This window comes from Lepidochelys olivacea, assembly GCF_965140295.1.
Source record: "Lepidochelys olivacea isolate rLepOli2 genome assembly, chromosome: 1".
NCBI lineage: Eukaryota > Metazoa > Chordata > Testudines > Cheloniidae > Lepidochelys > Lepidochelys olivacea.
Window position 1 is genome coordinate 305758074 of NC_140411.1, and position 26294 is coordinate 305784367.

A 26294-nucleotide genomic window follows, 5' to 3' on the forward strand; every position below is an offset into this window, starting at 1 on the left:
CTGTTTGCAAAGAAATGGCATTTATGACTTTCCTGTACATTTATGAGCATCAACCTTTTCAGAACGAAAACTAAATAGTTCAGTGTACGTGCATAGTTGGACATGGCTGTCTATGGATTATGGCGAAGCAGGTTAATACATGGACTTGTAAAGCATTCATAGTTTATAAGGCCTTATGCAGAAATCTAATAAGAATATTTTGCAAACAAAAAGGTAAAAAATACTAAGATAAATGGCATGACTTCCAACTAATCACATGTGAGTCACAAGAAACTGGCATTAAAAGAATGAAGTCTTCCAGACTATTTGATATTCACCTTATCATATGATGGACTCCAAAGCTATGCCTCTGGAGCTCTTCAGGAGATTGATGTCACCAGTGGAAGGATAATTTCAACATCGTTCTATGTCATAGAAATGAGGAGGAAGGTGGTGGTGGTGAAAGAAGATATCTGTGGAAAGGAATCTGTGGAAGATATCTGTGGAAAGGCCACAAGTCACCCTTCTACTTTTCTTTCTTTCATCAATTTGTTTTGAACAGTTTTAATTTTGATTAAAAATGAAGATCAAAATTAGTCAGTTTAAAGACCATATGGTATCATTCCATGGATCTGCAGGTGTATGGCACAATATATGCCTTAGAAAGCAGAGAACTATATTGAATTGAAAATATAAACATCTGAATAGTTGGTTTAAGTCCATAATTAGACCTTGGTCCTGTGAGTTACTGTGCTTAGGAAACCCCCTGTGCCTACACAGATCCCCATTATAGTTAATGGGTCAGAGGTCCAGCAGCATGCAGTCACCTGCAGAATTGGGGCCTTTGGGATTTTTTTTTTAATCATGGATGCTTTACTGCTTAGTTTTATTATAGTCAGGGCTATAGACTGGCAGGGCCAAGCAACTTGGGCAATCTCTTTTCAGCTGCAGAGGAAACAGCAGCTGAGCAACTGGCTAGCCCTACAGTTGATTGCAGCAACTGGTCCACCAAAGAATATCCTGTTACCTATTGGCTTGGTATTGGCATGATCAGAGTTACATACAGAGTTATGCAGAATTCTTCCGACAACCTAGCTCTGTCTACTCTGGGAGTTATGTCATCTTACCTACACCACTCAGGGCATATCCCTGAGATACATACCTGGGTCTACCTATATCTTTAGTGTAGACCAGACCTCGGAGTGTCTGAGCTAAGTACAAGTTGGGACAGACAGTTAAGCATAAGGGGTAACATATTGCAGAAAGTAATTTGAAATGAACTCGCACAGAAAAATGATAGAAGACAAAAACACCGTACCCCCGCGGATAAACACTTCACAAAGTGAGCACTCCATATCTGATCATTCATTACTCGTCCTCAAAAGAAACCTGCACACCTTCAAAAGGTAAGCCTGGGAACTTAAATTCATAACTCTGCTAGCCACTAAAAACCATGGACTTACCAGGGGCACTGGTTTCATGACTCATTATAACAAACTGTAACAAACACCTGCCTGCTGTCCTTTTAACCCTGATGCTAATCCTGCTTACCCTTTTCCATAACAATCTCACCCTCATTGCTCACTCCATTTCAAATGACCTCCTACAACATGTGATATCCCTTATGCTTAATTATCTGTCCCAACTTGTATTTAGCTCAGACACTCTTATGTCTTTCCCCAGACCTGAAAAAGAACTTTGTGTAGTTTGAAAGCTTGTACTTTCTACCAAAAGAAGTTGGTCTCAAGATATTACCTTGCCTACCTTGTCTCTCTCAAGTTCTGGGATCAACACAGCTACAACAACACTACAAAGGGGGAAAAAAAGTTTTAGTTCTGGACAGGCTTCTCAACATCAAATGGTGAAAAATCTTGAGAGTATTGGTGGTGGTGCAAAAAACCCGCAGTACAATCTTTAGTTTAAAAATACAATGGGTAGTGGTTGGATTTTCACTTGTTAGAAAACAAAACTGGTAAATACAAAGGAATTACATTTTTAAAATGAAAAATCTCTCATGGCAAAGCCAGTGCTTGTTTGAGATTAGTATGAAATACAGCATGAGCTTTCATGTTTCTGGAGCTCTGAGCGAGACCAGATTATAGTGCCCTATATGGGTCAGAGATGGAAGAGTTTAAATCTCAGAGTGCGTCTTTCACTTATGTGCCTCATACAACCACTTGCTTAAAGTCTCCCTGAGGCCTGCCCTGATTCAATACAGTATATTGTGGAGTATAGCCGTAACATTTGTGACATTTTATGATTGGCTCTGGAAGTTCATGGACTTAACACATTGTAGAGGTACAGCAGTAGTTCAGAAAATAATGTATGTCAAAGATTTTTACTGCTGCATTTAGGATGTGTAAAGCTGTGTAAAGCTTCCACGTTTTACCTGTGGTTTTAGAATTTATTACTGGTTTTAGAATTTATTCTTTAGACAAAGTAATATGTATTTCTCATTTTATTCTTCTGTTTACCTGTGTACTCTTGTACAGTAGTTAGTTAAGAAATTTTTACTGCATTCCTCTTGATTTTTTATCTTTAAAAATAATAATAGGAAGGAATTCATAGGTAACATACTACAGTTTACTGCGGTATAAAGAGTGAGGAAAATTTTAGGGGCCTAATTTGTAATCCTAGATTGCTAATAATTTAGAATGCAATAGAAGATTATTTATTAGCAGGTTTTGTCCAAAATACCATGTTTAACTACAGCATTTAAATGTAAAAATGGAGAACCAATGTTAATAACTTATATCTTTATTCTAATTACATAATGGTAAAATAATGTTTAACTCACTCTAAACTGCAATGAACTAATTAAGCTGTCTTTTTATTTATTATTTCACAATGTTTAAAATAATTATTGTATTTTAAAACTATATTTTCATGTTAATTTTCACAATTCTTAGAGGAATCCAAAATAACAGTGAAATTTATTTTGCTCATTAAGATGTTAGTGCTCATGACTACATAAACCAGAAATACATTGAAATATGTTGTTCTGGATAAATTTAGAATAATATTCAACATTTTCTGTCATTGTGCATAATATTGACGGCCTCAAGATCCCACAGTACAGCAGTTTCATAAACTAGCAATGTAATAGTCAATAAGCATCTCTAATCATTTATAATGAAACAAAACAATGCCAGCAATTCAAAATATTGTTTCAAATTAGTAAACACCAGAAGGATTTCTGACACTATAGACCATATATAAAATATATATTCCCTTCCATAAAACAACTACATAAACAACCCTGTATTTCATTGCTTTGGGGGGAAAAAGTCTAACTTTTACTTTGATGATAGAGTGTACTCAGGCATGCAGACACTTTCAAAGCTAACCCAAAAGCTGCTAAATAAATGCTTCAGGTGCCAAATTTTCCCTCCAGTTACACCCATAATTGGTTTGCACTGATGTAACAGAAAGCAGAATTGGCCCAATCAGTCAGTGTCCTAGTTGAGTTGGCTGTTATAGCTGCGTCCTAAAACAGAGGAAATGCAAGTTCATAAAAATACTCTTAAGGCCAGATTTGGTCAAGCACTTAAATGTGTGTTTAAGTTCCATTAAAGTCAATGGGAGCACGTACTAAAGAGCTTTGCTGAACTGGAGCTTAAGACTCAGTTGAAAGTCAATGGAAATTTGAATAAATATAGCACTAACACAGTCTGTCAACTGGGCATAACCCACACATCACATCATGAATGACTGTGATATCACTCCTCATGGAAAAATGATGCTAAGAACATGGGGGCTAGAAAGGAAAAGATAATAAAGAGTCCAAAAAACCCTGGGTAAATGATACGTACATGAATGCATGTACACTAGCTTAATATTGCCTAAGCTATTGCCATAAGTGTGAAACCAACTCCCATGGATTTCAGTGAGGAGTTTTATTAAGACTCTAGAAAGACATGAGTCCTTCTGGTTAATACCAAAATACTTGCTTTCATGTATTACACATTTGCCAGGGGTCTTTTTTTTTTCTACTTGAGTGTAGGTATTTACTAAATGGCTACAGTTATAGGAGTTTCAACAGAAGCATGCCAGAAATTTATTGAGTGCGCAACTTCATGTGGAAATCAAATGGCAAGTATGGGCTGAAACAACCCTTTTGTCTGTAGAAGGTCTGATTCTCTGCTTTGAGCTGGAATTTATACACATCATTATTTTACTGCTTTTTTTTAGCATTGAGAAAATGATGACAAATAAATTAACTTACCTTCTAAGCACACACAGCTCTTTTTGCCTTCCCTCATATTCTCTCCAAATGTAGCTGTTTCTTTCTGGTCTTTGTTGCCACTAAAAGTGTTGTACGTTTTTGGCCTGTGCATCCCTAAAGCAGTCCCACTCCTTGACCCAGTTTTGTAAGAGTATCAGCCATGTTAGTCTGTATCTGCAAAAAGAAAAGGAGTACTTGTGGCACATTAGAGACTAACAAATTTATTTGAGCATAAGCTTTCAGGAGCCACAGCTCACTTCATCGGATGCATGCAGTGGAAAATAAAGTGGGGAGATTTTATATACACAGAGAACATGAAACAATGGGTGTTACCATACAGACTGTAACAAGAGTGATCAGGTAAGGTGAGCTATTACCAGCAGGAGAACGGCGGCAGGAGGGGGGTTTGAACCTTTTGTAGTGATAATCAAGGTGGGCCATTTCCAGTAGTTGACAAGAACGTGTGAGGAACAGTAGGGGCGAAATAAATAAGGGGAAATAGTGTTACTTTGTGTAATGACACATCCTCTCCCAGTCTTTATTCAAGCCTAAATTAATTGTATCCAGTTTGCAAATTAATTCCCATTCAGCAGTCTCTCCTTGGAGTCTGTTTTTGAAGTTTTTTTGTTGAAGAATTGCCACTTTTAGGTCTGTAATCGAATTACCAAAGAGATTGAAGTGTTCTCCGACTGGTTTTTGAATGTTATAATTCTTGATGCCTGATTTGTGACCATTTATTCTTTTACGTAGAGACTCTCCAGTTTGACCAATGTACATGGAAGAGGGGCATTGCTGGCACATGATGGCATATATCACATTGGTAGATGTGCAGGTGAACGAGCCTCTGATAGTGTGGCTGATGTGATTAGGCCCTGTGATGATGTCCTCGGAATAGATATGTGGACACAGATGGCAACGGGCTTTGTTGCAAGGTTCCTGGGTTAGTGTTTTCGGTGTGTGGTTGCTGGTGAGTATTTGCTTCAGGTTGGGGGGCTAAAATGATGTATTAATACTGTGTTTATATTAAAATAGAAATGTTGTTGTGACACTGCACCCTATATTCTTCATAGAGATGATATTATGATATGATTATAACATATTTATGATATATTTTATGCAAGATAGGTCATGTAAGATATCACCAAAAAGGTTTCAGAGTAGCAGCCGTGTTAGTCTGTATTCACAAAAAGAAAAGGAGTACTTGTGGCACCTTAGAGACTAACCAATTTATTTGAGCATAAGCTTTCGTGAGCTACAGCTCACTTCATCGGATGTCTTCAGTGGAAAATACAGTGGGGAGATTTATATACACAGAGAACATGAAACAATGGGTGTTACAGTGGTTACAGGGATCCTATCTTTATTACTTGGTGTACTGTGCTGTATTGCTTTTATGACATAGCAGTCATTTGAATTTGACAACATCATGTCTAATCGCACTGATCATGAAGTTCGCCTTTATCTTTGTGTTTAAAAATTGTTTTTATTTTCTTTAAGAACTCCATCTAAACATATTCCCATAGAGCTGGTTAATTGAGATTAAAAAAACCTGGAGTTTTTGTGTGTAGGAGAGTTCCCATTTATGTATGGTGCTTTTAGAATGATAATCTTCTTATTCTGTGTGTTTTGTTTCAGAACAGTGCAATATCTGTCTGTCATTGTCTTTTTGAAGTACATGGCCAATCACATGAGCAAAATGAAAGGACCTTCTACCTAGTTTCTTATGTATTATATTGGTCATGTCATGCTGCCCTGCTGAGCTGTCCACTGGTTTCCCCCATCTCCAATTCGTCAAATTCTTTACTCGACTACCCTTTTCTCTTAACCTGGGACACCCTGTCGCCTCTGCTCCACCGTGATGTCAGCCTTGATATCACATTTGTTCACTGCCACCTATGAATGGAATGCCATTCCTTTGCTGACCCGCAAAGCCACTACCTTCTCTGCATTCAGAGTGAGATGCCTACAACAAATAGCTATAGGCCTGGATCGCCGGCACCTTGCACTTTGTGCGTGTAGACGCCCTCTACTAGAAGGGCCTCTGAACTTACCTGGGAGTGTTCCAGTTGGAAAGATCCTGAGTGCTGCAATCCAGCCTTGGGGACTACAACTCCCATGATGCCTTGGGAGACAGAGAGAGAGAGAGAGAGAGAGAGAGAGAGAGAGAGAGACTTCCACTTCAGGGGTAGACATGCCAAACCTGCAAAAAAAAAAATGCAAAAATTGGGCTTGTTTTTGCTTAATTGGCTTGTGAGTTGCTTATTGGCTAGTTTTTGCCTTGTAGCTTGCTGCTTGTTGTAGCTCAGGGATTGGCAACCTTTGACATGCGGCCCACCAGGGTAAGCCCCGTGGCGGGCTGGGCTGGTTTGTTTACCTGTCGTGTCTGCAGGTTTGGCCAATTGCAGCTCCCACTGTCTGAGGTTCGCCGCTCCAGACCAATGGGGGCTACAGGAAGTGGCGGACAGCACATCCCTTGGCCAACGCTGCTGCAAATCTGTGGACGTGGCAGGTAAACAAACCAGCCTGGCCCACCAGGGGGCTTACCCTGGTGGGCCGCGTGCCAAAGGTTGCCAATCCCTGTTGTAGCTTGTTGCTTCTTTTTTTTGATCGGCAATCAGGGCAAGGGGGGGAGAGAGTCAGCGGTGCACAGCGGGCCCACCACAGTCTAGACTGAACACTGGAAGGATCTAGTCACATAGAGTGTTGGGGTTCTTAGGGACTGGCTTGTTTTGGCCTTGTTTTGAAATGGGATTAGTTTGTTTTTTGGCTTACTGTGAAAGTCGGGGTGCTTATTTACTGCGTGAAAGTTGGCAACTGTGTCCAGGGGTTGCAGAGAGAGCATACGGTGGGCTCCATCTTAGAGGAGAGCTGAGACTTGAGGAGCTCTGTCCAAGCCAGGAGCTGCTGCTGAGAGTCTACTGGGGCTTTGACCAAGCAGGAGGCCTCAGAGGTGGCTGGTGGACTTCACTCGGAGCCAGCGCAGAACCTGTTGCTTTGCCAGAACCAACTCAGGTGGGCCTGCAGTGAAGGCTGTGTAAGTAACCATGGCCTTTGTTGTTTGGGAAAGTGCTTGCAGGCGAAAGGGGACAGGAACCCTTAAGAGGTTGCCCCAGTCTGAGAAGAGACCAAGTGGTCTTATTGTTTAACCAGAATCCAGGGTTACTGTCTTCTTGTTAAAACAACTCCCACCTTTAGAGGGCTTGTGCAGCTTAGAATGATACAAAGTTAGAATTGCTCTGCCTCTTGTTGCCTAAGCTGGACTGTTTTACTGGGCCAATACAGTGCTGTCTTCAGCTTCATGATCTTTAAGCGCACCCACTCAAGCAAGTGTTTAGAACTCAGTAATTCAGTAGAGTGTACACTCAGGGATGAGGTAAATGGTGCCAGTGTAAATGCAAACTGCATTTGTTAATTGATTTAGTGTTGTGCCCCTTACTGATTTATATTGGTTATGACATTTTTCAATTAATCTCCATCTATTACATCATGTTTTTATTTTTAAGTTAAGTGAAGGTATGTTAACTTTAAGTGTCTAGTGGTTGTATGTTGAATTAGACCCATTGCATAAATTAGCTCAGGTTAATTCCTGGATGCCCCCTCGGCATCCAGGGGAGTGTGCACATGGCCAGCCAGGTGGAGGCACTGCCAAGATTAATTTCCTTTATATGTGAAAGGACTGCAGCAGAGGGGTGAGTAGAGGGTTCCCATCTATCCAACATCACCACCGGGAAACTCAGGATCTCCTTTACTGTCGACGTCATCAGGCACCGGGCACATAAGTGAGTGTTGCCTGACCCTGAGTAACCCAAGAAGGAAAGTGCGGGGGGGAGGGAGGGAGATTACATGTAGTTATTCACAACTGTGCATAAAATGCTAGCATTATGATTTGCTTTGTACATGTGTAAATAACTACACACGGTGCAAGGCAGTGGACAATCAGGTCCAAAATATATTATAAAACAATCATCCATGTTTTAGTTTGTTGAAAAATCAAGACATAACTCTATTGCTACCTTAACTGCTTGTTTGTATATTATTTCCCTTTCACTTATCCACTGTCTGCTTTTAGATTGTAAACACTGTGGGACAAGGACTGTTTCTTCAAATATTATGTGCAGCACCTGGCACTTTTTGAGCAGTATAAATAATAGTTTAAATCCCACCTAATAAGGTCTGCAAGTTGTGAATCTTGGCTGTTGGCATCCATTCTGTTTAAGAGAAATCTTTCTGAACTAAACAGGACTGTCATCACACAATCTATTTCAGTGCTTGGCAAAGCCTGAATCCTTTTCTTTGCATCCATTGCTTGGTCTCCAGTATCAAACTTCTCCTTTCTTTACTTGCACTTTGGCACCAAAGGAGTCTTTATGTTGCTTCCTTGTGAATTTCTTTTCCCAAGGCTCTGGAGTGATTGGTAATCTTATCAAATCTGTCTTCATGGGTGTTGTTTGCTCTCACATGGATTATAATCAACAGGGAACCTCAGCTTCATTCAGGCTATCCAGCACCTGCTTGTCACCGCATTGGTTTTCTCTCCCAGGTTTTCTGTAGGCATGTTACAGTTTTCTTTCAACGAGTGACTGAGAATGCCCACAAAAAATCTAGAAGTAATTGTTAAATAGCAGATGTTGAACTAAGCAGCACTGCAGTACCTAGTACGTGTAGCACCACTTAAAGTGAATAATCATATGACTTCACACTCCCTCACAGAATGGTGCACTGATTCAGAAAAGAAATGGAACCTTCTGCCAACTCAACCATATCTAGAACTGTACTAAAAACAAATGTTTTGCAGATTTGGTTGATGGTTCTTAGCAGAAAAAACTTGAAGGGAGGATCCTTGAGAGCTTTTTTTGTTCTCTCCTTTCCTTTTATGTGTGCTGCTTTACATGGTCCTGTTTTCCCTTCTTTATATGATAGCTGTGGTACTGAATGCTTCCAGTCCCAGTTGGTCACCACAGGATGCAAACATTCAATGCAAACTTTTTCAGCTAATTTTTAGGCTGGGTAATCAGCCAGAAGTGGGTAATATTTAGGTGCAAATGGCTAGTGGGTATTAGGATGGCAATTAGTGTCTTCAAGCATCCTGAGTCAGGGACTCAGCTATTCCACTTGTGTAGTAGAGGTCATGGCTTTTTCATCCATTCTTTTCCCTTCCTTTTAATTCCCTAAATCCCATAATCCAGCAATGTATTATGCAGCACAGACCAGGAAGGTGGGCTGTAGTAAATGCTGCTTTATGGATCAAGCAGTAGGAAGTGCTATACTCTTCCCCCAGAGACTGACGGCTTTACATCAATGACAGCCTTGAGTTTGCTTCTGAAGTTACCTGTAGCATAGCTGTGTGGCAAATCATTATCCAGCATTCAGTTTTTTAAAGAAGACACGTAATTTGAACACTGAAGCACAATATGGCCATTTTCTCTGACTCTGAGAACCTTTCTCATTGATCACCTCTTTATGTGTAACAGGTAGGAGACAGAATGTATTTTGTACTTTTTGAGTAAAGTGCCTGAATAATCTCACCTGCTATAAATAGTGCATGTGAATTTTTGTGACACAAAACCAAGATTTGCACATAAATATAAATGGAATATGAGAAATGTCAGTCTAGCTTTATCTGCAAAACAAAGTTATATCAATTGCACTCAGCATCATGTAAAACTAAAATCAGTGGAAAAACATATTTAGAGATATTCTGAATTACGCTGCAAACATTTTGTAAGCCTTCTGTCTGCTTTTAACATGTTTTGGACATTGTGCAAGGAGATAGAATAGAGAACATGGTATTTCTCGATCTGGAGCTTTCATACAATTCATTTAGCAGCTAATCCTGCAATGAGCTCTGCATGCACAAACCCCTGTTCCTGCATGCATCTCATTGCAGAATCACAATGTTTATCTTCAGAGTGTTTATTTTCAGTATACCAGTCTGGGATAAAATTCTGTTTCCAGTGACATCAATGGTAAAGTTCCGATTGACTGCAGTGGGGCTAGGATTTCATCCCTGCTTTTGGGGTTCTGTTTCTTCGTGGCTATATTATGGCAATTAACCACAGCCCTTAGTAGGAACAAATATGCTCCAATCTCCCTGGTGTGCAAGTGGAGATTGCAAGCTGCATCATCTTTGAGGGTTCTGTTCAGCTAGCTCCACAATTTAGGGTGTACCTATCGGTAGTCAGTTAGCTCCATACATCTGCGTGAACAGGGCCCTGGGGATGATCCCTCCTGGTCCTTGTTTGTGGTTCACAGATAAGAAAGGCTCCTTGGCTCTCTCCCCCCACCATCTATGCCAGGACCAGAGACAGCCTGACATTTTCTATTTTAATCATTTTGATTTTAAAACATCTGTGTCTCTTCTAACCTTATTTTCCCCATATTTTTCTAGTATTCTCTTCAGGTTACACTGCTGTGCTCCTGAACATCTCTAGCTATGTGTGATTTTTTTTAGGTATCATCCTCTTTTCATAAGCAGAGATGCATGCTTAGATGTGAATAAAGAGAGAGTTATCCAAAGAACATCCATACATGAAAAATGTTAAGTCTAACTTTTTTTCATACTTTCATTCAATTAATTTTTCAAATGTAATTAGCATGTCTGTGACTGATGGCCCATCTTAAAATCTACATGTCCAGAGGACAGCATGATGTCTTCCCAATAATGTTACACATTATTTTAGTTGGATGTTTTCCTTCAACTTTTTCAGGGCATTATTTCAGTATCATAATTATAGTTGACTGTATTCTTTTAAAAAATAATGACACAGATTAATCCCTCTGCTGGCACAAGTGCTGGTGTGAGGAGAGAGGGAGAGGTAGTTTGGTTCCCACAGCCTCTGAATAGAAGAGAAGCAATGTGGACTCTACTGCTGGCCAATAAAAGTGTAACTTGCATTCATTTTTTTCATTCAATTCATTCTTCAAGTGTAAAGTGATTATGGCGCAATTGTTTAGAGCAGCGGTTCTCAAACTGTGGGCCATGGCCCCATTTTAATGGGGTCACCAAGGCTAGCGTTAGATTTGCTAGGGTCTGTGGCAGAAGCAAAAGCCCGAGCCCCACCACCCGGAGCTGCAGTTGAAACCCGAGCCCCACTTCCCAGGGTCTAAGCCAAATCCCAAGGGCTGGGCAGCGGGGCTCAGACTTTGGCTTCAGCACAGGGCAGTGGGGCTCAGGTTACAGGCCCCTTGCCTGGGGCTGAAGCCTTGGTCTTTGGACCCTCCACCTGGGACACTGGGCCTTGGGTGGACTGAGGCTTCAGTCCCCCCATCCTGGGGTCGTGAAATAATTTTTGTTATGAGAAGGGGGAACCCCTGGTTTAGAGCACCCAGATGTCAATCTTCTTGGGATTTGCTTGTAGTAGATTAGTGGGCTAAGATCTGATTATCATAAAGATAACCTATCTCTCCATGAGCTGCCAAGCATTCCACAAGGATGGTGCAGCTACCTGCGCATGGGGTTGAATGGAATCTCAGGAGTAGAAGGCAGAGTGTTTGTAGTGATGAAACTCCATCTGGGAACTGTTCAGATCAAAGTGCGAGACCTACTTAGTTGCTAAAGCCTTCACCTGATAATGGCTTCTTTCTCAGGCCCAGATCATGACAGAAAGGTTCAGGGGAAAAACAAAGGAGTAAGAAGAGAAGAAGAAAAGTGATGTATTGAGAGGTGGATGTTATGGCTGTTTTGTACATCAGAATGTACTACCTTTATATTTTTGTTCTGCCATGCCATGGTGATAAGTAGTTTAGAAATACAATGATGGAGAGAGATTCTTCCTAACCTCCCTCTTCCCAAGCCTAAGGGAAGGTTCCTCCAGGAAACAGTTCCCTATACTCCTGCAAACATCCTTGAAGAGCTATGTCTCAGTGACACTAACTCTGACTTAGGCCTTGTCTACACTACGCATGAAAGTCGATCTAAGCTAGGCAATTTGAGTTTCGTTAATAGTGTAACTCAAGTCGACATAGCTTAAATCTACGTATTGTGGGGTACACACTACACAAGGTTGACCGGAGATGCTCTCCCATTGACTCCCCTTACTCTTCTCATTGTGGTGGAGTACAGGAGTTGATGGGAGAGTGATCTGCGGTTGATTTAGTGGGTCTTCACTAGACCCGCTAAATTGACTGCTGATGCATCGATCGCCACCCCGGTAAGTGTAGACAAGCCCTGAAGAGGCCTGGAAATGTCTCTCTTTGCAGTTGTCTGTCAACATTGGTCCATACCTCAGCCAGAAAGGATGACTTCTTTTGAAGTAAATGGTAGCTCTGCCTGCCTATGGATTGCACGATTTTGCATTCCAAGGACTCTGAACATTGGTAGTTTTAACTGTCTTTATGACAATAAAACAAAGATCTGATTAAAGGTAAAGTATCAGAAAATTTCAGGTGTATATTCTAATATTCGTAAGACTGTTGATTGACAGAGAAAAGTTAGGCCTTACCTTTTTGTTTTCTCACATTAATGCCTTTTATACATAGGAAAAATGTATATGTATCTGTCCCTTTCTTTATACATTAGCGTAAAGCCAATAGATTTGTTCAGAGTTTTTCATTCTATATACAAGGGTACTGAATAGAATGATAGCAATTTGTTAAGGAATGCTTTCCTTGACCTTCTGCAAAGTAGTATAAATGACTTCCCTGCCTTCTATTCCCTGAATAGAAATAATAGCAAATTGTTTTATTTATATCTATTGATAAGTGTTATTTATGGCTTATTTCCATTTACCGCCATGTGAGTATGAGAACAAGAAAATAAGGAAAGGCCACTATATCTTCAAGTTTTGACCCTTTTAATGCACCCAGGGGAACATCTGATTGTTTCTTGATGAGTCCCAAGGCTCATTTATTTTGTAAAGGAGACCATCCACACTTTATTCAAACTCCTTGTAACTGAATTATAGGATGCATATAATAAACTGGAGACAATCACTAATTCTTAATCAAACAGGGTGCATTTGCCTCACATGCAAGCTATGATGAGTACTTGAGAAATAGATAGCACACGTTGATTTGTTATAATGTACCCAGAGCAATTATTTCACCTGCTCTCTGTACTTGTAAATTGCCAGCTGCAACGGAGGATGAGAGAGAGAATGAACTACACATGATATATGTGAGTTATGTGGCTTAATGCAATATTGGAAGGCACTCAGAGCCTATAGGAGTGAGAGTAGTATTAGAACCCATATAGAAGAGACTAGAATTAAAGTCCATTTTATACTTGCCATTTATCTTTCTGCTTCTTGCCATGACTCAGTGAAACACCTTTTCAAGATGCTTTTGGTCTAAAATGAACAAAATATACTGTACAGTACTTCTCTGATGCCTCAGTGCTATAAATCTGTTTTGGTGAAATGCTTGGGACATCTAGATGCCTTTGCTACTGTTGCATTTCTTGTGTGTGTGTCTTGTCAAGGTGTCCAACTCATTATCCTTTTGGGGCTTTGCATCTTCTATAGTTATGTAAGGCCTAATCCTGCTCCACTGAAGTCAATGGAAGCTTTACCAAACTTTGGAGCAAACTTTGCATAAGTGTAAATGACTGCACAAGATGCAAAGTAATGTAGACTGTCAGGTCCAAGGTGTTCTTACATGCCACTGAAGGTGTCTTTACATCACCTAAGGCTGGGCCTCTGCTTTTTAGTTTTTGCTGATTTTTTTTTTTTTTTGTTGAGGTTATGTAAGAGTTGTAAATGGTTTACATTTTATTTAGTCTGCAAAAAGTATTACATTCAAGCGTCTCTTTAGTGCTTCTTGTAATGCATTTTGATTACTTTTGGTAACTCAAAGTAATGTTTAATAACTGTTAGTTTTCTTTTAGAGAGTTCTTACAAATGAAACAAGACTTCTTAGAGCTACATGGATAATTAACTTGAAGGCTCTCTGTCTCTTGGAGGACATCAGCTATGTAAATAAGGAACTGAAATGTTAACAAGACATGCTAGGGAATTGCAACAAGTTTCATTACACTAAAATATTGGTATTAAAATCCTAAATGTTTTAATATATGGTTACAAATGAATACATTTTTACAGAGCAAAAATGTGTTTTATGTTTTGGTATGTAAGAGCTAAGAAATATGTAAGTTTTAATTTTTGGAAAGATGGAGGTGATATTCTGAACTATTATCTAAAAAGTAAGCCACCTTTGGGAAACATAGATTACAGTGTGTCTGTTTTCTTCTCTAAGAATTCTTAAGATATAAGCTTATACTAAAGGTAAATGAATTCTTTGCATTGGTCTTCATGGCAGAGGATGTGAGGGAGATTCCCAAATCTGAGCCATTCTTTTTAGGTGACAAATCTGAGGAACTGTCTGAGTTTTAGGTGTGATTAGAGGAGGTTTTGGAACAAATTGATAAACTAAACAGTAAAAGTCACCAGGACCAGATGGTACTCACCCAAGAGTTCTGAAGAAACTCAAATGTGAAATTGCAGTTCTATTAACTGTGATATGTAATCTATCATTTAAATCAGCTTCTGTACCAGATGACTGGAGGATAGCTAATTTTTTAAAAAGGCTCCAGAGGCGATCCCAGTAACTACAGGCCAGTAAACTTAACTTCAGTACTGAGTAAACTAGTTGAAACTATAATAAAGAACAGAGTTATCAGACACATAGATTAACATGATTTGTTGGGGAAGAGTCAACATGTGTTTTGTAAAGGGAAATCATGCCTCACCAATCTACTAGAATTCTTTGAGAGGGTCAACCAGCATGTGGACAAGGGTGATCCAGTTGATATAATGTACTTAGATTTTCAGAAAGCCTTTGACAAGTTCCCTCACCACAGGCTCTTAAGCAAAGTAAGCTGTCATGGGATAAGAGGGAAAGTCCTCTCTGGGAAACAAAGGGTAGGAATAAATGGCCAGTTTTCAGAAAGAAGAAAGGTAAATAGTGGTGTCCCCCAGGTGTCTGTACTGGGACTAGTACTATTCAATATATTTATAAATGATCTGGAAAAAGAGGTAAACAGTAAGGTGAGAAAATTTTCAGGTGATACAAAACTACTCAAGATAGTTAAGTCCAAAACAGACTGTGAAGAGTTACAGAGGGATCTCACAAAACTGGACAAGAACATGGGGAAGAAATTCAATGTTGATATATGCAAAGTAATGCACATTGGAAAACATAATCCCAACTATACATATAAAATGATGGGGTCCAAATTAGCTTTTATCACTCAAGAAAGAGATATTGTTGTCAGTGTGGATAGTTCTCTGAAAACATCCACTCAGTGTGCAGCGGCAGTCAAAACATCTAACAGAATGTTGGGAATAATTAAGAAAGGGACAGATAATAAGACAGAAAATATCATATTGACAGTATAAATTTATGGTATGCCCACGTCTCAAATACTGCATGCCCATGTAGTCGCCCATCTCAAAAAAGATATATTGGAATTGGAAAAGGTTCAGAAAAGGGCAACCAAATGATTAGGGGTATGGAACAGCTTCCATATGGGGAGAGATTAATAAGACTGGGACTTTTCATCTTGGAAAATAAATGAATAAGGGGGGATATGATAGAGGTCTATAAAATCATGATGGGTATGGAGACAGTAAATAAGGAAGTGTTATTTACTCCTTCTCCTAACACAGTAACTAGGGGGTCACCAAATGAAATAATAGGCAGCAGGTTTAAAACAAACAAAAGGAAGTATTTCTTCACACAACACAGTCAACCTGTGGAGCTCTTTGCCAGAGGATGTTGTGAATGCCAAGACTGTAAGGTCCATCAATGGCTGTTTGCCAAAAGCTGGGAATGGGCATCAGGGGATTACCTGTTCTGTTCATTCCCTCTGAAGCACATGGCATTGGCCACTATCAGAAGATAGGATATTGGGCTAGATGGACTTTTGGTCTGACCCAATATGGCTGTTCTTAAGTACCGTATAGAAGAAAAAAGAATATACACTATGTCAGAACTGAAAATTATTCCTTTTCAAGGGGATGGATAATCTGTAATGGGATATGGATAGCTAAGATAGGCAAACCTTTCATCCCTAGTGCACTAGTGAGAATTTGGTCAAAGCCCATATATACCAAAAATCATACCATCTTCTGTCCAAAATAGGTTCGTCATTCCTAAACTAACCTATTTCAACAACCACCAACCTATCACAAAAAGACTGGAACCACTTTAACCTATTGCAAAAGCCACCATAACTTGTTAGCAAGTGCACATAAAGACTGCTACCTTTTCCTCCTTGAAGGTGTACCCTTCATATCAATTTCAAAGGCACATTGACAGCAGTACAAGGAATTTGTCCTAGCAATGCCCATGCTATTCTAGAAATAGGCAACAGCTGCTTATAGTATTGTTAAACTAGCACCTTTTGTGTGCACCAAATTCACTGAAAACTTAAACATATATATTCATGCAGGATTTATTTTCCATGTAGACTGTTTTCTTTTTAGTAACTAAGCCCTGGATTAAGCAAAACACTTAAGCAAGTTGTGAAGCTGGCAGACCAGAAGCCATCTCATGCCAAGACCCTTAGGCCTCACTGAACACTAACAAATGCATAGCTGGAAACCAGTCTGGTTCACCTGTGTGTTAGCATTGTTAAAATAGACATTAAGTTGATAAGAATGTGTTTCATGTTGAGACTTTATGAAATGCTTGTAGGGTGCTGCATGTTTTGATCTCACTTATAACATCTGTAGCCCATTATATAAAGCTATACTGAGAGTTTGCATTGGAGACCTCTGTAATTGTGTAACTCGCCAAATAGGAAAGAAGTATTAGTTAACGTAAAATGCTGGTCCTGCATACAAGAAGGCCCATCGAAACCAAAGGAGCCATTGTGAAACATCAAAGGACAAAGACTTTGATGATTACTCCTCTCTACAGCCATGAAGAGGAGACAGGCGTTGACACCTGTACCATCAGTTTGAACTCTGGGGAAGGGAATAAATATCTCTGATTGGAAGGAACGACATTGCTATGCTGCTTGGAATTTGGAAAGGACAATATTTCTAAGAATAAGCAAGGGATCCCTGAGCTGCTTAGCTAGGATAAGCCCTAAAGGACATCTAGAGCTTGTATATTACAGCAGCTTCTATTACCTTTTGAAACCTAAGACAGTAACTCTTTTGCATGTGTATGTTTACCTGTTTTAACCTTGTAAATAACTCTCATTTCTTTTTCTTAGTTAATGAACCTTTAGTTAATTATAAGATTGGCTACAAGTATTGTCTTTGGTAAGAGATCTAAGGTACAATTGACCTGGGGTAAGTGACTGGCCCTTTGAGACTGTGAGTAACCTAAATATTGTTGTGATTTTTAGCATAAAGTGACCATCTATCAGAAAGACAAGCTTGCCTGGGTGGCAATATAGACCAGAGCACTCAAGGGGACTGTCTGTGACTCCATGTTAAGGATGTTATAGTGCTTGAGGAGTTAACTTGGTTGGTGACCTCTACGTATAGAACTCAGAACCAGTTTGTGTTTTGAGATTGGCAGTCATGGTCATGAGCCACTCTAGACAGCTTAATGCAAGTATGTAATTTAAGCACCTGAATAGCACTAATCACTTCAGTGGGGCGACTCATGGACTTAAACTTATCCATTTCCTCAAGTGCTTTGCTGGATCAGGGCCTAACGAAGGAAGGATCTAAAGTGTTCTAGTAGCTAGCTTTGCTCCCCATGGGCCAAATCGGCTGATTCATTATCACTATTTAAGTCACCAGGGAAGTGCACAATGCAGCGGCAGTTAAAGTTCACAGAGGTTTGCATGAAGCTGCTGTTTGGTTTTGCTTCACCTGAATTTGCATCTTGGGTTCAAAACAACCCAAAAATTCAAAGTGAAGTTCAGTCAGTTTTCACTGGGTTTCACACTGAAACCTTGGGTATTACAGTACTACAGTTCAGTCTAGGTTCACTCCAACCACAAATCCCTGAAAAAGATGTGAATCATTTGACAAACATGGACTACATTTAAAGATTTAACAAAGCCCTTTACCAGTTTTGCCTTGTTTCTGGTTTCATTCCAAATTCCTCACATAGCTCTTCTTAGAACCCTGAATGGACTGAGGAGAGTATAAGTTGTCCTTAGATACTTTTACATTCAAGTAGCGTGATTCTCTCATCTGTTGTGTGTGCAGCTCCCAATAAAGTCAATGGGAAGAGGGAGTGCTCAGCTGATGAGGCATTGGGCCCCTTCTATTTGGAGGAAAATATTGAAGATTGTTGCATTGTTTGTTAATAAATGGATATTGTCATCCTGAAAATGAAATGCCTATTTATGGCTGACTCCCCATAAGTTTTCATCTATGCTCTTTTTAGAAGCATAAAGTGAGGTTAAGGTAATTGCTTGCAGTAGGGTTGGGAATTCATGAACTGGAAAAACGTGACTGTGGCTCATAAATTGCTTTCTGTGTTACTAATTTCAAGACATTCTCCCAGTAAAAGGTGAATAAATTCATTTACATGATTTGCATATTGTGCCATTGGAGCTCAAGAGTAAAGAACTGTATATTGTGTATTAACGCCAATGCTAAAAATAGATTGTAATATAATTGAAATGCAAGAAGGCGCATTTATGTTCTGCACCGTTCAGTTAAAGCTGTACTCACTAAATTAACAAAACAAAACAAAAAACACCTTAACAAATAGATTAGGTAAATTGTGATAAGCCCAAACATTTTTTGTTTGTTCTCCAATGCATTTTGCTTGTAAAAGTGGAAGAAAAAAGAGATAGCTCTCCCTCATTTTTTCTATCTTCTCTATTTTGGCGACTTGCGTATGTTTTGTAAAATACATTCCCAATATGCATTGTTCAATCAAACAGACTGTTCTAACACAATATGACTTTTAACTGTGGATATTTTCTGTAAGTCTGGTTTCAGAGCTTGTTTTTTTGTGAGAACACACTATCTTTGATTTAATTTTTTCCGACACTGTGCCCACTGCACAGTAGAAAAAAAAGTGTAATTGTAGTTTTGTCCTTTACAGCACAGGACAAATAAATGTCAAAATCAAATGGTGGTGTCCCCCAAGGGAAAATATACTTCAGTTATGAAATATTCTTACTCAGTTCCCATTGCTATTCCTATGAACACCTAGGTGAAGCTGCCCCAGGACCTAATCAGATGCTACTCATTTGCATATAATAAAAATTGTGCAATGAGGTTTTAGAGCAACTATGAGGAAAAGTGCATAATGTCTCTTTAAAATCGTCTGGTGTAAAACTAGTGCTGCTTTGGCTCTGGATAAATGATTGCCAGCTCTTGAACAGAATAGTTTGACAAGACCTGGTATGAAATGAATATCTGTTTTTATTGTTGGCATTTTAATTGTCAGTTTAATTCTGTGTTTAATAAACATGCTTTAAAGTAGCACAGTGCTATTTCCTGTTCTGTTTCTTGGAAATGCTGTGATATTGATAAAGTGTCAGCCTCTTACTTGGGAATGACGATAACAATCAACGTTACAAAGGAATCATTAAGGAAGCTTTAAGAGGAGACTGATGCAGGGAAATGGCCACTCTTGGGCTTTATTAGCAATCTTAATTGCATTGTTACGCAGAGCAAGTGAAAACTAATCACCCTTGGTTCATAAACGTGTTTTGCACCTTTGTGGAAAGAGTGGATTTAAAGTTTGGAATTTTTTTCCCTTTAAACACAGAGATGTTTTGAAGAACCAGCTAAGGATTGAGAATGAGAGCAGACTCATTGCCCTTCATTAGGATGATAAATTTGCTGTCCTCAGCAAGTTATATCTGCTTCTGAAACATTTTAGCTTTAGCTTTTTGATGCATGCAGGGCTGGATGTCACATATGGTCTCCAACCATATCACTCCAAACTTCAAATCCTTTCACTGGATTCCTTTCTATTGCCACATCAAATTCCATCTCCCCACCCTCCCTTTCGGCTGATGCAGAATCTTGTCCCTGTCTACATGTGATGCTCAGGTATCATGGTTGCATTCAGATGATGCCCTGGTGGCACGTACACATTATCCATCCATCCATCCATCTATCCACTGACTGCTCTCATTTCCTTCTTTTTCAGATCATGTGTTCAGATCATTGCCCTATGTTTACTTTTTAACTAAGTTGGACTGCAAGAACTTTGGGGCGGGGACTCTAGATCTAAATGTGTGAGCGTGCTGCATTAAGATGTAGGATTGAGGCGATAATCTGTCAGCCCTTTCAGAAATCTAATTGCACTCTTTGCATTTCCTGTTTGATCGCTATATATGCAGCACCTCCTGTCTTGGCCTGAACTTGGCTACTATTACCTCAGACAGGATGTTGCTGAGGAAGTCTTCTGTGTGGCAGCTGTATCTAATTATCAAATTCCTACAGAGCTGTCAAGTATCTTGCCTGTCACATACATATACACCCCCTACTCCCTTAGCCCTCACCCTGTTCGTATCTATCTGCAGTATTGATGCAAAAATACATGAGGACTTGGACCACACTCTCTCTCACCTACTGTAGTGATGTTGTGTCTCCATTCCTTTACTGCTTACCTTACGGGTTCACTGCCAGCATGGGGCATTCCACATCAAATGATGGAGGAGGGAGCGGGGGAAGAGAGAGAGTTATAAGGAGAGAAGAGGGTGGAGGAGGCCTGGAACTGGCTATAGTAATTTCCCACTGGGCAACTGACCCTTGGGAAAATGGGTAGAATGTAGTGGTAGGAGCTCTGATGGTTCTTGGGGCATCCAGAACTGTGAGTCATTTTGTTACTCCCTGCCTCGAGCATGAGGGAGTCTTGCCTGTGACTGACTGGGTTTCAGCTCCCTGACACCACCAGCCTTTAAGCCACTCAAGCTTTCTCCTTTGGGCTATGCCAGCCCTGTCTTCACCATGCACCCCAGTCCACAAGTCCCTTTGAATTGTTCCCCTGGGCTATCCAGCCCCTGACACTGGGTATTCAAGAAGTCCCTGATCCTTGCCCCCAAAGAAGCAGTATACCTCCGTTTACCTGTTTTTCCTTAAGCCATCACTCCTGTATAGAATAAAGCACTTATAATTAAACAAAAGTAGGTCTATTTAAGAAATAAGAACCATTTAACTAGAAACAAGAAAGAGAGCGTGGAAAACAAATGATTACAATACAAAACAAAATCATAAAATGCCCCCCGTGCAACCCCCAAAGTCAGTCAGTCTCTTGAGAGCTGACTGGCTTCACCAGAACCAGGATCCAATTTTTTATGAGAACAACTTGTGCCTCAAGATCTCCTCAGCAAAAGGATTCAGAGGACCTCTTCCTCCTCTGTGTTTTACTGAAACAGTCTTTTGTTTCAATCCATAGACAGGGGGTTTGTAAAGTTCCTTTTTTTACCTTTAAGTGGTTTTGATTGTTTTCATTGCCTCTGATGGCTTTCTATTGAAAGTCTTGGAATTGAGCAAGGCTGAACAACGGAGCCTTGCATTGCATCACCAGCTAAACAGGGTGGGGAGACAACTCCCTCCATCCTGAATGGGCCATTACTGAGACATATTATCCCCTGGTGACTAATTTTTACAATTCCATAAAGGATATTTTCAATATAGTAAGTTTGTCAGGTCTGAGGTGAGAGTTGTTTGCAAAGAACAACTTTGCCTAGGAGCCTCTGTGTTACAGAAGCAGACATAGGTTTATGCAGGAACAACGGCAGGAGGAAGATGGAGTGTGGGTGATGGTGAAGAAGCAGGCATGTAAAGAGCCAATAGCCCAGGGGTTAGGGCACTCACCTATGATGTGAGGGTCTCTGTCTAACTGGGAGCACGGATTTGAATCTGTCTCCCAGGTGAGCCAGCTAACTAGTAGGCTATTGGCTAGTCTGGCATGGATCGCTCTCCTTCTTTCTGAAATTCCATCCTGGGCCTGTGAAATCTTTTCTGATGAAAGTTTTGTGTAAGCAGATATGTGCCTGCCAAAGGTTTTAGTTTTTGATTAATTAGCATTTTGCAATGAAAAATCATATTGTTGAAAAATTCGCAATCAACTCTAATTATAATGCATTTGCTCAAAGGGGCCTTTTGAGATGTAAATTATGCTTTAAGGCAGTGGTGTCAAAAACCCAGCCTGTGGACCAAATTGGCCCACTTCTTTTATATATACAAGTATGCTGTAAATCTGAAAATGCACACACACTTGTGTTCATTTCAATCTTTCCATACCAGAGCAGTTGCAAAGTATGCTAATATGTGGATAGTTACGTTTGATTATGGGACTTCGGAAGATTACTATTTCCTTATTCATTGGAGAATGTATATCATATGGAGGAGAAAATCTTTCTCTTTGGAAAGGTGTATGTTCTGACAATACCCCATAAGACAATCCATGGAATGATTGAAAATCATTTAAGGGCCTTCTCTTAAAACCATGGAAACATTAGTAGGACATTGGTGGTAGCAGCAGGCTCAAGCTGGATTCGTCTTGTGGCTATGTCAGTTAGTGCTATAATAAAATGTTACGTTTTTTTCTAGGTTTGACAGCAGAGCAAATCTGTCTTGGCTGCTGACTGAAGGTGGGTATCTACAGTATGATGATGTCAAAGCCTGAGTGTCGAAGGAGACGACATTTATTACCTGAGGTTCATCAATATATATTGTTCTTGAGCTTGACATCTAACTGTGGTACTTAACTGCCCCCAGTTATCATAGTATCTGAGCACCTCACAGTCTGTAATGTGCTTGTCCTCACAACACCCCTGTGAGACAGGAAAGTGCTATTTTCAGATAGTAAGTAGGTACCGAAAGACTAAGAGAGCCACCCAAAGTCACACAGAAAGCCTGTGGCAGATCTGGGAATTGAGCCCAGATCTCCTAAGATCCAGTTTAGTGCTCTCATCCTTCCTCTATAAAATGCTCCATTGCAGGAAGTGGTGTGGCCCGCAGGGACATGCTGTCCACCGGTTCCCGCAAACGGTAAACCACAGCCACTGGGAGCTGTGGGCTGTCATGCCTGTGGACAGTCAATGTAAACAAAGTGTCTCGTGGGCCACCAGCGGATTACCCTGACAGGCTGCGTGCAGCCCGTAAACTGCAAATTGCCCACCACTGATTTAGACTCTGACCTAGAACAAAAAACATCTCTCTACAATCACAATATTTTATTATTAAATTAAAAAGCAGATTTAAAATAATAATGTTAATTTAAAGTCTTGAATGAGCTGGAAAAATCATTAGGATACAAATATTTTGTACCACTACAGACTGTTTGACCATTGCGTACATATTAATTTATATGGCAATGCAGTTTTTCACTGATTGCAAAAATTGCACTTGAATAAGAAGCTAGTTGCATTTTAAAGTTCTTTGTTTGGTCACAACTTTAAGTGAAACTCTTATTCAAAATTGATGCTAACTGGTACCCCTTGTCAGCAGCCTCAGCAAACAGGCCAGTGAATGGGCATGAAAAGTGAACTATCCTTTCACCCTTAAAGGATCTCACCTGGCCTGTTATTGGTTAAGCCATATGGAAGAGCTCCCAGTTTTGGGAACAGAGAACTGAAAGTCCCACACTTTCCAGAAGCTAATAATTGCAAGAGTCGTTTTTTTAAATTGCTTAAAACAGTATGAATAAAATATACCTGTTACTCTGGCAGTCTATGAAATTCCCAGAATTTCAAACTCAGTCTCATATTGCAGACTCAGTCCCTTGCTCACAGGCCATCAGAGACTGGGAACACTCATGCTACTCTCCAGTGACCCTTTCTGTCCATCACTGATGAGTTCTAGAGGGATCTATGTCCAGCTCTCCTCACCAGAGACATGGTCAGCCTCACTTGGTGTGCTTGACGATTTGGGATTGTAAAAGAAGAGAAACTGAAGGGATTGAGGCCCGCCCAGCACTCAGCTACCATGGTAATGGGTCATGGTATAAAAACCTAGATAGATCAATTCCACTTCTGGAAAAAATATTTTTAAAAAAATATTAATATTAGATCATTCTAGAAGATATTGATTATAAATAGCACCTGCAGGTATACTAATATCGAATTCCTTGGATGTAATGTGACATCATCTCAGGCAAGTGCTGGTGCAAGCAAATAGCTCAAGCAACCAGAGTGTAGCAGGCATCATATTTTTTTCATTAGTCCACAGAATTGCACCAGCCTTCGGGTTACAATAGCCTCTCTGGTCCTGCATTCATATTCCATTGGGGTGGGGGTGGAATTGGCTAGCGGATCCCCATAGTTGTGGACCCACCAGTCCTGCTCATTCTTTATCACCATGGCAGCACTGTAGAGTAATTTCAGAGCTGGCCTTTGTACCTGTGTGGGCTTTTAGCATCATGTCCACATTAGTTCCACTGCAGACAGGCCTGTTCACAGCTGTGGAGGCAGGGACAGGACTTTCCCCTGTAAGCTTAGTACTATGTTCTCCTAATGAGTCACAACAAAGTACTCTAGTCATGTCCATTATTTTTTTGGCAACAATTATCTTTGTTACTATCACCTCATATTTAAGAGGCAAAAATAATCATGTCTCTGTGTTGATTCATAATGTTTTGCAAGCGTTTCCATAAACAAAAAAAGAGTTTATAGGGAAAAAAAAGGCACATGGTTTTCTTTATTTTCTCCTCTTCTCTGTGATCAGTCCCATTTCTCAAAGGTATCAGTAGAGTGGTAAGGACCTGACAAAGTCAGATTTATTAGAAGTTATATAGGTAAATTATAGGTCAGTTCTTTTCATGAGTTGAGACTGTGTGGTCCTTTTCTACCTGGGGAATCCATTTGTTCCTGAAAGCCTCTATTGTACTCAATACAGCAGAGATTAGAAGCATCAGCTACCTTTTATTCAAAACATATTTGCATTAAATTACAACAGGTTACTTTGCAGCCAGACATATGAAAGCCATATGTATGCTGTGTAGAGAAGAGTGTTAAAATTCCCCTGAAGTGATAGAAATATGAGAGGCAGAGAGAGAATATAATTTTGGCAATTGTAGTCAATACAGTGAGGCTAAACTGAGCTTTGTCTCTGTGGTACTTTTAGCAAAGAAGACATATGTCTTGAAAGTGGTTCAAATATGTTCCAAACATAAACCGTTTAAGGACGTCACTGGTAATTCCAAACCGTGCCGCATAACCACATATATGTTCCAGATAGTGAGTGAGCTGAAGCATACTTCATGTGTACACTATACTCTGGCACATTTTATAATGTTTTAATTTCTGAGGATTAGTGTTTTCCCTGATGGTATCATAGATATGTACTAAAAATACATGCAAAGGGAACAGTTTCTATTTGGTGAATTATGTTAAACCATTTTGTTAAAGCTAGTACAGCTCTATGTACTTTGCGCCAACTCTATTGCTGCGGTGACAACTTACATCATAGATGAATTTGGCCCATCAAATTCAAGCACTATTACTTTTCTAATTTGTTAATTACTGAATATTAATATTAATTAACTTAATAGGCCAGTGTTTGCAACTAGGTTACTTGGCTAGGAAATAGAGAGCTCCACCATCAGCCAGGGTAAAATGATTTGATCACATACAATAATACTATAAGGTGGTGCACATGTTTAGATGAATGGTGTGACATTGTCACTTCTGTACACAGTGCTCTAATTTCTATAGAGAGTCCCAGTTTGCGAGCACTTTGCTTGAACAAGAAGATTTAATTTATTTGTTATTTTATGAAGCATTTTTATGCGTTGAAAAAGTGCTACTTGTTTGCACATGCTGGTTATGTGGCATTCTTACATGATTTCATGCTTTGCTGATGGAAAATTAGACCCTTGTGTATTATAAAAGAATAAAAGATAGCTATAGAATCAGGATGCGATTGCCTCAGGACATTCTGTTGACAGCTAGAAATATATACAGACAAAGCAATGTCACTGGATGCTAATGTGAACTATAGAAGTTGATGAGTATGGTAAATCCCTGTAAAAAGAAAAGTCTAACCCCTTTTATTTTGCAGGTTTTGCCTTTAAAATTTCCAGCAAGTAAACATTTCAATAGTTCTGTTAAATAAAAACTATTATGTTTTATAATTATATGTCTGTTAGTGTACATAACATTTGTTTATATGTTTGTGTCAATATCTCTATTCAGAAAATAAAACAGTCCTCTTAGAGGGCCAAACCCTTACTCAGGGCTGACTCTAGGTTTTTTGCCACCCCAAGCTCT